Raw genomic sequence first — 16,539 nt, 5'->3', positions numbered from 1 at the left:
ACATGTATATGATTTTTTTTGGCTGCTTTTTGCACAAATGAAGTTGGAAGTGGGATAAACCAAGTCTCAATTATTTTAATTCAATTTATTTTTACAAGTTTTTTAAGACAAGGTATAATTCTATATGTCGCTATAAATTTATTGATAAAAATAAAAAATAAAGAAAAGAAATTATGAGATTCAAATACAAAACTCATGCATAATTATTAAATTAACAAGAGCCACATATTTAAATTGAAAATTAAATGTATTATTTTTTACTCAAATTATACTTATGAAATTTAGACATAACCATACTAAAATTCGATTCATCCTTAATAGCATAATCAATATTATTTCTCAAATTATTATTTTTTTTAGGCTGTCCTCTCTCCAAAGCTTGTACAAAGTATGTTCATTTCACAAACAAGATTAAAATGTATAAAGATTGAATTAATCAAGTGGTCTCAATATCCTTACCACTAACAAGATTAATCATGATCATTACGATGAGAAAAAATATGCTTTAGTAGTATTCAAGTTTTTTCCACTAATTGTGCCTTCCTTTAGAGTACAATTGATCATCTCAAAGTAGTTGAATCTTGAATGGACTTAGAAACATGTTGGTGAGTATTGTCCACATAACATGAATTCCTAGAATCTGTTATGAGCCACACATTGAATAGATAATAGGCTATGCTCTAAAGGAAGTTATATAAGATATAGAAAGTGAGGATGAATACTCTTGTCTTTTGCCATCAACTTGTTGCAACGACATATATCTTTTTTAAAGTTAAACAATAACCTCTCTTATATGTAATTAGAATATTTAGACTCTCACCTTTCTAGTCTTAGAGGTAATGAGACAAGTATTAATGTCGTTTCCTTCATATCATATAGCAATAGCAACACTTGTGAAGGTATCATTAAAGATTTAAATGGTAGATTAATCAAACACTTCTATAATAGATAGGGTGGGATATAATTGAAATCCAGTTTGGAAGAAGCTTTAGTCCCTCTATTTGGGTATAATGCTAACCTTGGATTTTTCGCTGCAAGTTATATATATAGTAAAAGATTATAACAAGTATTACCAAAAAGATTATAAGAAGTTTCTCATTGTTTCCTTTATGGGATGATAAAAAATATAGTCTTTTTCTATAACAAGTGTTTAGATCCCTTACAGACACACAAAATATTAGATACAAAGCCATTAAATTTATGAGATAAATTATTTATTTAAATTTAAAGACATTATAGTCACTTCATCGTACAACGCTACAATATTATATAAAACAACAATTACAGTTGTATAAATGTTAAATCTATGATACAAAATTTGTACTCGGTAGTTTTGAATTCCAAGATGAGATCACATTCTTACTATTTTCTATAAATCAAAAAATTATGACAAAAATTTAATTTATATATATTAATTATGTAAAATATTTTTTCATAAACATCCAATTAATTTATGAGATATTTAAGAAGCAAATTTAAGAGAGTAACATTATTATGTGATCTGGTTAAATAAATATATATAAAAAAGTTGTTTACGTCGTCGGTACGTAGAAATTAATCTCGAAATGAATTTAATTATTTAATGGAATACATTATTAATTTTTTTTTTCAACAATGGAATACCTTATTAAATTGTACACAACAGACAGCTTCATATGAACTATATATACAGTGGTGCCCCAAAAGAAGATATGTGGGTCCATAAATCAAGGCTTTTACAAACTTTGATGCAAATTTATGGCCCTATGAATCCATTATTAAGCTAGACAGAGACACAAAAGGCTTGTAAAGGTAATGGTGGATCAACCCATTTGAGTCTGTTCCAAACCACATACATTATTGTCTACTTCTTGTACTTCAATATATATCTAGTAGGTTTCCCCATGCCACCATTTGCCCACTTTTTTCTAGTCATACACTACTTTCCTCTTTCTAAATTGTATAAAAAGGGGTACTTGGCAGCCACTATGTGGAAATATTTAGCTTTCTCTTCTTTTGGTAGGAAGCCTCCTATTTCCCTAGCTACTACTGTGAATGATTAGTGAATTAAAGGAGATTTTGGAAAGATCTTAGTGGATATTTATTTCATTGATTTGTATAGTTTAACAAAAAAATATGTTTAAAACACGTTTATTTTACGTGGACTATTTAGAAACGAGAAGATTAGTTGTATATGTATTCTTAGCACATATTCTTACAATTCATATTAGAATTAAATTTGATTCATAAATTATCAGTCACTCTGTTTAGTTTAGTATTTGAACTATAGAAATATAATATTCTCTCTATCATAAAATAATAGATTCTTTTGTAAAAATAAAATTTCAATTTCTAATACACTTCTTTCTATTTGTATAGTTTAATTGATATTTTTTGTATCATTTTCAATGCAATATTTTTACTATGTACTGATGACATTGATATAATGCACTAATACCTAACAAATATAATTTGATAAAAGTGATATTTTCGCTTTTATTTACACTTTTTTTTAATATGAGTGAAATGATCAAATTATTAAATTATTTTCGGACAGTGAGAGTAATCAATCTTTTAACTATTATTAATCAATCAATTTAGTCATTCAATTGTTATGCAAATAGAAGAAAATATGATAATTTAGAAACTAACTTTATAGATTTAGAACAATTTAAAGATTATTTATTATATTTCTATTGTTTAAGAATCCATATTAAAAATAGACTAATAGTTTAAGGATAAAAATGATGATTTATTAATATATATTATATGAACTACCACTAGTACCACCTATGGCTATGTCAACAAAGTTAAACTCACCAACTCTTAGTTACTTTTCTTTGTTACTTTATTTATGATTCTTCAATCAAGCTTTTAATTAGGAATCTTTTAACAAGTGTGGAAAGAAGCAAGAAGTTTCAATTTGAGACTTTTTGAAGTCTCGCCTACTGTGTTGGATGAATTGAAGGAGTGGTGTACATTAGATATTTAAATGGCAAGTTAATCTTATGCATTATATGTTTTTATTTTAAATTTATGGTCTATGTTAAACTAATGATATTTTTTATTGAAATATGTGGTCTCTCCAAACATGAAGTAATGATGTTGATGTCATATTATAATGTCAAAGATATAAGTCGGGGTCGTGAATTGTTGCCCAATAGGATGTGCCTAAGTAGCTAATATCAAATCATACGGTCAAGAAAATGTGTTTATTTGGATTGCATTATGATGTATATTGTACATTGCATTAATCTTCTATCACGTGGGTTTGTTTAGTCGTTTAGGGGTAATGAGAAATATTTCTTTGTGACTAATTGAGTGTTTGGTTTTATATGTAGAGTTAGGGACTCCATGGGTACAGTGGCACCCATTGATAGCATTAACATATATGCATAGGATATGAAAGTGTTTAATGAATCACTTGAATAAAAAAAAATAAGTAGCGTAAAATTTATTTAAAACAATTGAAGAATCATAGGCGTATAGATAGCCCAAAAAATGACAAGATTTGTGACTCTTAAAATTTTCCTTTTATAAAAAAATAAATAAATGAAGGTTGGAGTGTCACATGGAATTAAAAGACAATTAACTACGGATATAATTTATCATCACAACTTAAAAGATTGAATAAGAGACAACATCCCAAGATGAAGTAGCTAGTGATTGATGGATGCATGAATACCCACGGTGTGTTTGTGTGGGTGTCCTTTTACTTGTGTTTTGCAACTATCTATCCATTCACGTGCTTTGGTGCTTGAAAAATTAAGGTAAAGTGGAATTGGGTGGTAGAGGAATGACATAAGACTCAACACAACACTACAATACAAAACAATGTTTTGGATATTTTCATATGTTAATGCTATGCCAATGGTTGTTAAGGTCTTGTTGTCAAAGTCTAATAAAAGGAAACACAAAAAAATAATAATAATGAAGAGAAAATGATAGGTGGAGGAAAAAAGACAAATGGAAATCTTTCAAAGTGTTATAGAATTGATTCCTTTAAGTCATTTCTATTTGACAATGTCTCAATAGATCACTAGCGGGGTCTTCACCTTTGGACTATAGGTGTTTGCAGTCCCTTCATACAGAGGCTATTATTGAATGTATATAATTAACACAACATGTGAACTTAGCTTTTTGTCTTTGTTAGTAAAATTTCTTATATAGAGTGAGGATTGATTAAAGAATTCTAATTCTACTTGGGTTGGATTGGGATGTTAAACTTTGTAATTCATACGGAAAAATTTCCCTTGTACCCTCCTTATTATATCTATACCCCCAAATTAAGAATGAAATGACTATTTTGCTCTCGTATAAATAATAAAACTTCACAAAATTACCATTTCACATTTTTACATTTCCAAAATTGAGAGTAAGTTTTTTTTCCAAATTTCCGGAGAAGTTGAAAAACAAGTTTTCCGGTACAGAAGGTGTACTTCGGAAACCTTGTTGTAATGTTTGCCGGTACCGGAAATCTTATATGAAGTTTTTCGGTACAGAAGAGTGTTCCGGAAAACTTGATGGCCAACATTTCCGGTAGTTACCGGAGAATTTGTGCATCAAGTTTTCCGGAAGTTACGTATATATATTTTTTTTAATTTAATTAATTATAATTTTATAAGTTATTGTGATTTATTTCTTTTAATATTTTAATTTTTCAGTGGGTGCACGAGGAAGAGACGGCAAAATCATACGAATTACACGAGACACTGAGAATTCTACATCGACTCCGATGAATTCCCCAGAGAGGATTCGACCGACAACTTCAAAGAGAAGAATACATATGATTATTGAAGACGACGATGAGGGACATCATGATCAGGGGGAGCCTTCTATAGTGCATGGAGAAGATGTGGTACATGGGCAGGTGGATGTACATGAGCATATGGTGCACGAGCAGGTGAATATACATGAGCAGGAGGAGGTTGCATCTACTCATGAGGGAGAGCATATGGAGGAGGAACATGATGGAGCTGAGGGACCTGTTGAGCTCACACGGTATCCTGGAGGACCTTATGATTTGTCTGTCCTTACACGATACCGTTATCATGTTTCAGCTAGACTATGGTTTGGTGAGGTATATTAAATTAATTATTACTTATAATGCATTAAAAATATTTAAATTAATTAATATTTGTTGTCTAAATTTAATTTTAATGTCATATATTTTTTTTGTATACAGGAGCGACCATTGCTGAAAATTGTTGCGCATGGGAAGAAAATGTAACAATTTACTCCGCCGATACTTCCACGACCCATAGAGAATTGAGTGAATTTGTCAGGTCTGAACACATTACAACGAGGTAGTTTGAAGATGATCGACAACAACTTGATATATGCGTTTGTTGAAAGATGGCATTCTGAGACATCGTCATTTCACATGCCATTTGGTGAAATGACGATTACTTTGGATGATGTTGCCAATCTTCTCGGATTGCCTATTATGGGTGAGTTCTACAGTCCATCCGATGTAGATAGAGTAACGACATGTAATCTTGCCGTCCATCTATTAGGAGTGACCACAGAAGAGATCTGGGAGGAGACCAAAAAGACTAGAGGTGTGCACTATAGACTGGATTGGTTGAAGGAGGTCTTCAGAAGGCAGTGTGCAACATAGAGGTTTGACTGTGCTGCTAGGGCATATATGTTGAATTTAGTCGGGAGTACTATTTTCGCTGATAAGAGTCATACTCTAGTTGATCCGAAGTACCTTCCTTTATTCAGATATTTAGACGGTACAGATAAATATGCATGGGATACTGCTGCACTAGTGGTGCTTTATGACTACCTCTCAGATGTCTGCTATTATGACACCAAACAGCTAGGTGGATATATGATGTTGCTTCAGGTATCAATTATATTTTAGTATTAATTATTATTTATTTAATTTATTTATATTGCATTTAATTGTTAGCATTAATTTATTAATTTAACTTATTTATGTTATATTTAATTATTAGTATTAATTATTTAATATTTTTATTTGTAACAGTGCTGGATTTACGAATATTTTCCGAATATTTGTAATAGAGGTAATCAGGGTGCTGACGTGGAATATTTTGCCCGAATGAATAGATGATGCTATAAACAAGGCAAGCATAAGGTCCATGAATACATAAGTATTATTGATGCATTGACACCCGCAGGTGTTATATGGAGACCATGGGAGAATCATAAAGGTGTCATTCCTTTTGATGATATCACGCTTTATACTGGCCACATCCGATTATGCATCACTATAGTGAAATATCTACCAGAGAGGTGTTTGAGACAATTTGGATATATCCAATATATTCCTTCACCGCCACTTCTAGATCCTTCACCGCCACTTCTAGATCCTTCACCGCCACTTCCAGATCCCCAAATGCATCACTTTATTTGCCCATGCTTCAACAAATCTTTCTTTATGTGGAGTCAACTAAGTTTCTTTGACATAATCAACAAACACTTTAGTATCAACACATGATTGCTCAAACATATGCAAGCGCATCATATACTCTTTTTCATCACTACAATACATAATGTCTTTCCACATATTCAATATTGACTTTTGTCTATCCTTTAAGACATATTGCTTGCATTTTGCTCCAACATTTTTTTCGATATGAAATCGACAAAGTAAATTAACAGCATGTGGAAACACAATGCCAAATCAACATAATCGGAAACAAATTCAACAACTTCACTGAATCTGGATGTGCCCAAAAAATATCTCTCATAACATCGGAGTCTTCACGCTTTCTATTCTAGCACACATATTTTGCATCTTCAATTAACTTGAATAAATGTTGCATCTCTGTTCTATTACCTCTCACGTGCAATCGAATGATACTTCTCTGTTTATATATTTGTGAGATCTTAGTAACATTACTCTTATCTCGGTCTTGCAATGAGAGTAATATGTGTCTCGGTGCAACATTATATTTTGTTAATTCATGAACATGCTTTCTTTCTTCTTCATCTAAGCGTCCAACATATGCATGCCCCTCCAAAGTATCAGGTAATTCATGGTTGTGAATTCCACAAATTACTTTAACTATCCATCATGAACCATCTTTTAATGGTTTTGATCTAAGCTTGAAAGGACAATCACATTTTTTTGTTGAACTTCGAATAGAACTAGCAGCACACTTGTATTTTCCCCCATTTGTCCCAACCTAATATTAATTTATTTCTTCGTCCTTTCTCACCTGTCTCTATATCTGATTTTCTGATAATAACGGTAACTTTATTTTTTATACCAATTTTTTTTGCCCATTTCACAACAGTATCCCTTGAATCAAATATCTGGAAAAAAAAAATTATAATTAGTCACAAAAATATATTTTTATAATATTAATATTAAATGTATTTATTCATACATGATCTGTGTCAAAAATATTTGTAGTATCGACCATGTTTTGTCCATTAATAGTAGTGGATTATCCATATCTGTTAACATTTAAAAAAATTAAAAAACTAAAAAAATATAAAAAAAAATTGGTCTGTACCGGAAAACTTAGAAATGAAGTTTTCTGGAATCTACTACTGTACTGGAATACTTGTCAATTAAGTTTTCCGGTACACAATTTTTCCCATCTGTACCGGAAAACTCAGTTTTAACATTTTCGGTAGTTTACTTTGTACGGGAAATCTTGTTACAAGTATTCCGGTAGTTACCGGAAAACTGGAGCCTACCGGAAATCTTTTTTACGGCAGGGTGAATGACAAAATGGTGAAAAAAAAAATTTACCTTTATTTTCTTTGAAATAGCAAAAAAAAAAAAATTGAGGGTAGTTTTAGCATTTTCGAATTTTTTTGGAGGTACAAAGCAAATTGAGGGGTTACAGGGAAAATTTTTCTTCATACGATGAAATTAACTTTTAGTTTATTCGGCTTATATATTATTGGGCTTTTATATTATTTTATATTATATGTTAATAGTAGTTTAGTCTTTTAAGATTTAGTATTTATATTTTATTATTGTATTGTATTACGTAACTTTGTTAATTTGAATGGAACTCTTTCATTTATTATTCATTTCTTTCTCTTCTTTTTTATTGATTTATATTGCTTTATCTAATATAACTTGTGAGTTTAGAGTCACATGGATACTTTATCAGAGTTGTCGGATTCAAATGAGTTAGTTTTTTTTTTTTTTTTTATGATATTGGAATTTATATTATTCGTTTGATTTCTTTTTAGTTTCTTTTTCTGATTTTGTCCTTGTATTTATAAAAAAGAATTCATATATTTCGTAGAAAGAAAGAAAATTGTAATTTTTTTAATCAACAATGGTATAAATACACTTATTATTTTTTAATATTTATTTAGCATTTCATTTCATCCCTATGTCTCTTTTTTCAACACATTATCAACATATTGATCATTCTCTTAATCTCTTTCTCTCTCAAGAGTGTCCACCAATTTTTTTTTTCTTGAAAGAGAAAACTTTGATGCCATTAATAATGGCCTATTACAAGCATCAATACTGAGATGTTAAGTAGAGTGCACAACACTATATATGTAACATTAACATAGATACAAGTAGTACACTATTAATGTGGGTTTGGCCACCTAGTCCTCAAATTGAGGAAAAGGTAAGAAACAAATCAATTAGTACTAGAAACAGAAAGCGGGACCAATTTAACATAAAGTTCAGGTGTCAATTATTAGTGAGGGAAAAAGATTTCTCCTTCATGATTTTGAGGGGTTATTATTGTTCTATCAACATGCTTGTTTGTGCTAGGGAACAATTTATGACTTAAAAGATTGGTTAAACTTTTACAAACCATGCACCTCATCACACTTTGACACCTTCCTTCTTCATGATTAAAAAAACTGTACTTGAAAGTTGAAACGTGGGATATAAAGTGATTTTTTGAAATGGAAAGTTATTAGTTAAAGGTTTAATTACATATTTTTCAAAGTGAAATTCTATAGTTCATTAAAAAAAAATTAACGAAAAGTGATTAAATTCAAGTAGTTAATGAATTTTAGTTAATGACGAATTTTTTAAAAGAATTCGAGTTTAAATCTTGTTTAAAATAATTATTGGTCTCTAAAAATCATAAGGTTAAAAAAAAAGTGATCCAAAAATTAACTTTATACTGAAATAATACTAATGACCTCTTATGCTTCTCGAAATCACTTAAAATGATTTTCCTTAAAATTACTTTGAATAATTTTTTTTTGAATAATACTTCATTTATGAAAAGCAAGACTAAATACTTGGATTATGCATAAATGATAATTATTAAAAAATAAATAGATTAACTAGTGTTTTTTGTTTATAAAAAAAAGAGATACTAAGATAATATATAGTTAAGTTATTTCTCCATTTACTTTATTAGAAGGAAAAGTGATAATTGAAAGTAAATCTCCCACTAAATAAATGAAATAAATAAATCGATGAAATTTAAAATAAAAATCATTCCAATTTAATTCATAGCTTTTTTATCCACTTGAAAACAGAAGACTTTGATATAGCTCATTTTAATTTTTTTTCCTCCCTATTTTCTCTATACAAGCAAACAAAAGAATAATTAGTGTATATTCCTCTCATTCTCTCCATTCATCTTTATGTCAATTTTCTCAAAACTAAACCCAATCATACGCAGGTGAAAGTTTGAAGGTAATGAAGAGCCAAACATCTGGTAGTGTTACAAACAAATTATTAAAAAAAATTAATTTTATATCGATGAATACATTTACAAATAAATCCATTTTGACTAAACGGAGTACATTTAGATGCTGCAGTAAATTTGTAACATGTAATGTAAGGTATATGGAATGAATTTGGATTTTAGATCTTGTACAACATAAGTATCATGCACGATTGTGGTAATTGTTATATTTAGAGAGTTCTAAATTTAACGGTTACAACAATAATGCACCATAAAACAGTTGTAGAAGATTTTCTCTAGATGTAATAGACATCAAACAACTACCGTTGGAGATTTAAACATGTGTTATGAAAAGGAAAATTTATGTGAAAATAAACTTATAGAAAGAAAAATGGGTACGATACAATTCCTAAAGTAAACTTAAGGAGGATGAAGGTGTAGTGGAAAAAATGAGGATGCAAAAAGTCACTCCTTTAGAAAAAAGGTTGAGGAAAGCCTGTAACCAACATAAGGATACAATAGGAGCCCAATCAATTGTTTTGTTAGGTCTATTTTAAGACGAAATTGTGGATTCCTAATTGTAATTGTTTTGTTCGAAAAAAAAACATAATTTATTTGTTTTTTCCTCTCTTCCTTAAGAAAAAGAAGGTTAATTCATTGATTCTTTTTAATATAATTCACATTTTAACTTCTATTCATAAAGATAAAGAATGATCTAACACATTTTATATTTTTTTTTTGTTCTATGTGCATATCGGCCCTTTTTATTATTATTTTTTTTTAAAGTGAAGTATAGTAAACACGTTACAACTTAGGAAGATATTAAATAAGTAGTTACTTGACAATATTTTCTCTTTATCATTCAATAATTGGTTATAAGTTAGTTTGACTTTGTTATAGTTAATTGAGTTTGTTAAGATTAAGAAAGTATTCATCCTCATTTGTACAAAGTAAAAGTTTTAAAAGTTAGAATGAAATACGATATGAAAATATGTATATAAGTGGAAGCAATTCTCATCTTATCAATCGATTTTGTAAGAGTTGAGTTAGACTCAACCCAAATATTAAGATTATATCATAAATTATCGAAGATCTATTATACTATATGCTATGAGGTCACATTTATTGTATTACTCAAGTCACACTCCATTGAACATCAGAGGCTGATGAATATCTCGCATTGTATGATATATGACTTAAAAATATAATATAAATAGGAGTCATCCTCATATTACAAATCGATTTTATAGAAATTGAATTAAACTTAACTCAAATCTATAAAAAAATAAAATAATACATTTTTTTTTGCTTTCTAAAGATCAAAATTTTATTTTCTTAGTGTCTTTCTAATTAAAAACTATCAAGTAATCAAATCAGCATAAATATTTACCAACCAAGTAAAAATATATTACCAATTAAGAGAGTACTAGGAAACCATTACATTAGAATACAAGATTTCATGCTTCTAAAAGATGCTGTAAAAAAAAATGTGCTTCTAAAAGATGCCGTAAAAAAAATGCTTCTAAAAGATTAATTAAGTACTTCCTTTCTAGCATTCCCACCTCTATTTTAAAGAAGGATGATATACCGTACAAGCAATGATACTACTGTGTGGAAATTAAAAGTAACTAGATCATTATAAATCTAGGTTGAACTCGAAGTAAAACTCTTTTCTGATATTCTTATTATTATAAAAGTTTAGTTTAATTTTATTATTTGTTTTAAATATAATTTTAATGAATTCGGAAATTTTTTGTTCAATTTTAGTAACTAAATGTAATTCGATAGTATAATGTGTAAGACCCATTATCATTTGTCTAGAATATGATAATTTGGTCCATACACTTTAATAAAACAGAGGTAATTAACAATAAATAATAAATTAGAATCACCATCATAACTGAAAACTACATTCATAAATATAGTTTACAACTTGTTTAGTAGATTCATAAAATATTACATCTTGAAAACAACTACGATTGACTGATTATATCATAAAACAAAATATTAAATTCTAATTCCATGAGTTTGGAACTGATCTTCTGATGCTAATTTCATGTCTCATGTTCCTCCAGCTGCTACATAAAAATAATAATAATAATTGGGGTGAGATAAAATATCTCAGTGAACTCTAAAAATAAAAGGGAAGAACAATCTCAAGGAATTTCTTTCATAAAAGTGTATAAAACGTAAAAAATAATTATACATGTCTATATATATGTTGTGAAAAACGTATGCATGACCTCAAATCTTTTCCTTTGAAATAAGGAAAAGTCGCCCAATATCTTAATGTGGGTCACTAAGATAATTGAGTTCTGATTGGTAAAGGTGGTCTGGCCAAACCCCAATCAGCGTCCTGATTGTTCTCCTTTACTTGTTATTTCATGCCTGAAATAACCTAAATGTTTCACCGTGAATAAGACCATGCATGCTCTGATCAATGATATTGTACAAAACTTACATGTTTTGTATGAAATGCACTTATTATGTCATATATAAAATGCATCATTCATCCACAACAATTATCAATAAATTAGGCGATATGCTTAAACTCATAATAATTTAATCTTAAGTCCTTAATTCAAAACGTAAATCCATAGTCAGAAAATAGAAACAATCTTGGAGTCATGAAAATTGTAACAACTTCATAACAATTAATAACTCAATAATAATAAAAGTTATATATATACATATATATATATATATATATATTCATATATAAATAATGAAGCCATTCAAATTTCTTATGAATTTTATTCATTCTTGCAAATCACACAGTAGAATATTTTCACCACAATGGTCACTAATAATTATTGATGAAGAGTCAAATTACTTTAGAAAATTCCAAAAATTTCCTTTAAAGCTAACTCAATTAAGAACATAATGCAATTGATCTCATCTCAAAATTGGAAACCTATAATTTAGGAAAAATCACGCACTAAGACTAATTTACTCACGCTGCAGAAAGTCTCCATCACAAAAGTCATTAATAATTATTGAAAAATGGTGACAATAGAAATTTTTTGAAACTTTTACTGAAAGTAGATAACTCACCTATAAACACAACATAGTTGGTCTTATCTCAAAATTCGAAATCAATAATTCATGAAAAATCTGATTCTAAGACTTGTTTACATAGTTTTGTTTTTATTTAGAAAACCAAACTTAAATACAACAATTCTCCTGCAATAGTTCTCGCAGTATTTTCATCAAACACCTCTCATGCATTGAATAATTGGGATAAAAATAGAATTTTCTCTCCACTAGTAAATAAAACCATATATTTTAAATGCATGCACCTAAAATAATCATTCTAACCGAAATTAAGGTAACATAACACAATTTCACAAACACATATCATAGGCAACAACAACAGTAACGAGCATAAATCGTGCTCGACAAGCTTAATCACCTTAAATATAGTAATACACATGTAATTAAAATTTTCCTAATACATAATTCATTCATAAACATCACAACCATAAACAACAACATATGTTCTAACTTATTTTCAACAACTTCATAAAATAAAATCCATAATCATAACAACAACAACAACAACAACAACAAACCCTTTAATAAAAAGAACTCACCGTTGGTGATAAAGGAGAAGACAATGTTTCGATTAAATTAGTCGCTGAACTCCCCTTTTGTCTAAATTGCCACTTTGACTCTTCTTTGGTTAGTATCCTATGTTGCTGGTTAGTAGTTACAAATTGAGACATGCAAGCTTTAAAAATGGGTTTAAGGAAGGATGAGAGGTTGAAGATTGGGAGGATGGGAGGATGGAAGGATGGATGCTTAGGTAACGAAGAAGAAAAAAGAACGGGAATGTGGGTTTCTAAAATGGTAGAGATATATTGGAGGGATAGTGTGAAAATTACGCCACATTGCCCTTCGTTTGTCCAAATATTATCGATACTACCGTTTTATTATTACCTGCAACGATTCAGTACACTTGGTGAAACGCTATCAAGTTTTTGGCGCCATTGTTGGAGATTGTCATATCACTATTGAGTTATAATTTAACTACTTAATTTAAAAAATTGCTCTGCAGTAAAATTTTATTTTTATTTAAAAAAATTTAATAAATTTTTTAATTTTGATAAAATGGAGGAGTGTTGAAGATTGAAGATGACTTCATTGTTGTGGTAAAAGAAGATATACAAGAGGAAAACAAGAACAAAGAAAATAAAAAAAGAAGAAATTGATGAAGTTCGAGATTCAATCTATGTCTTGTTCATCAATGTCCAATTAAAAAGGACATGGAAACAACATCATAGAATTTCTACCAAATAAAAAGAAACAGAAAGATAACGTGTTCTTTCTGTCATATATGCTACATTGACAATGGTTGAGGTGTAAAGCTAATGACGATAAAGAAGCGTTTCGTAGGAGGCAACCCAAAGGTAGATGTAACTTTTATTTTTGTAATTTTTTTAATTTGAATTTGTTTCTTTTTAATTGTATATAAATGTTCACTATGATGAAGAATTTTTAACAATTTGAAGTTGATCTTAAGCTATATGCTTGGGATTTTGAAATTTAAATTATATTTATTTGCTCATATCATTGCTTAATTCGACGAGTTTCACTAATGCATGCATTGTTGATTACTCTTTGATTCTGGAAGTCTCATTTTCCATTTTTAAATAAATAAATCTTGTGATATGTTTAGTATAATTTTGATAGTTCATACTCTATTTTATTATCTTAGCTGTGAGCTTTCGAGTCTATACACTTTAATTGTTTTTTGGGTGATTATCCAGACATGCGTTATCTCTTCAGAACCTGCACTAATTCTGACTTGCATCACTTATGATTTATGCATACACTTAGACAATTTTGTTTGGTTGTTTGAACTTTTCTAACTATCATGTGCAAATTTTATCCTTTGCTATCCCCATTGAGTCTTGCCTTTTTCTTTCGGTTACTAGCCCCATTACAAGCCAAATACTTGACTTCAATTCAATCACCTTACTTGGAGTTAGGTAGGAAAACTTTTGTCTCGTTTTGATAAAGTTATAAGTTTGATGTTGCTCATGGGATAACAACTTTTTAAGTTTGGGGTGGTGGTTCTCAAAATTAAAATCAAAATCAAAATCAAAACAAAGAGAAAAAATATTATTATTGTGTGTAGTTTTGATAAATAACATCTTGGTTCTTTTGTTAATGTTTGAGAATCTCCACAATAAAAAAGTGAAGGAAAAGAAAAGGTAGAATAATTTGAAAATGTGCATCTAATTCCAAGTAGTAAAACATACTATCACAAAATATTCTACCCTTATCTAAGCCCAATTACAACTTGAAAGTCCTCCACAACTGTATGTGTTTGTTGCATTGTGAGTGCTAACTAGAATTTTTTTTAAGTCTATGGTAGTGTGATGCATGTTCTAGGATTTGAGTGATAAATTCATAACACCTGCTAAACACTTGAGAGAAATTTTGGTGAGATTGTGTGAAGAGAGAGTTGAACTTGATGAACGAATGCTAAAGTGTACAGATTGTGTTATTTTTTGTAAGAAACCATGGAGCATGATGAATGTTTTGTAGTAGCTGGAACTTTGAGAATTGAGTTTAAGTTTAATTTTAACTGTATCAAATCTAAATTTAATTATTGCTTGTGGACAAACAACAAACTAAATTTGGGGTTGCTTTACTTTTCTATCAAATTGAAAATCTCAATTCGATTGTACCCTTCTATTTCACATACCTTCAACACAACAAAAACAAGAAAAAGAAGAAAAGTTCACACTAATGAAGAAGGAAGTGAAATAAAATGGCACAAAACAAGGAAAATTAGAGCAACTTTTGACATGTTAATGGTGTTGTGAAGGGTTATAAAAAGTTATTAGTACTATACACCAACTATTGTAATAGACAAACAAAACCTGAGAAGACTAATTGAGTGATGTATCAATACCATCTTGGCAGTAATGAAAACAAAAAAGATGTAGAATTAGTTGTTTCAAAAGTCTTCTATCAAATACAACCTAAACATTCTGATAATTCCATTAATGTTAGAGATTCATATGAAAAAGTAATTAACAATGGAACTGATCATGGTAAAAGTGCTAAAGTACCCAACATTTTAGCTCGTGTGAAATGCTACAATACTCATTATACAAATTATGATCATGTACATGTTGGTGGTCATAGTAGTGAAAGTTCACAACTTATTCCAAACTTGGTGATGGATCTATTAATCGCTAATCAGTGTATGCAAACAAAGTAAGAGTACATAAGAGAAAATAACATTTGGAAGAACTTCGTACTAGAAGTGGATTAGTGATTTTATTACTAATTAGTTACTAATAAAATAACATCATTTTTTGTTGTTTGTAGATCAAATATAACAACATTTATATACTTGGGATTGAAATTAGGAAGAAGAAGGTTCGCTTCTATATATTTGGAATATTTTTTGATACATTATATGGTGACTTAAGTTTATGGTATATACAAATGTATTTTTATATTTTTTTATTTATATTATGGTATAGAAGATGTATGCTAATATGTAATATATTCCCATTGTTAAAAGAAGTAAAAAAATGTAATACAAAAAAAAAAAATATTCAATAACCTTTAGTACATTTTTAGATGAGATAATTAAATTTTTTAGTAATTTCAAATTATTCGTTTAAATCTTATAATTTTATTTTTTTTATAAAGTATTTAAAACTCTTCATCTATGTAAATATATATTTTTTAAGAGAAAAATAATAAAATATAATATAATATAATATTGTAAAATATTTTTAAGAAAAATAAAAATAGTAAACGCTGCTAATTTGTATATTGATATTTCACTTTCGTAAGGATTTAATAAATGGAATCTCCCCTTTCATTACATTATTATCATTTTTTTCAATGTGGAGATATGTTGTTATCTTTTTCTACTTGGTTTTACTTTTTTACCATTTTCTTTTAAAAGACCCTTGCATTTTAT

The sequence above is a fragment of the Cicer arietinum genome, chromosome 1 (assembly GCF_000331145.2).
Source record: "Cicer arietinum cultivar CDC Frontier isolate Library 1 chromosome 1, Cicar.CDCFrontier_v2.0, whole genome shotgun sequence".
Lineage (NCBI taxonomy): Eukaryota > Viridiplantae > Streptophyta > Magnoliopsida > Fabales > Fabaceae > Cicer > Cicer arietinum.
This window is presented reverse-complemented; position numbering follows the sequence as displayed.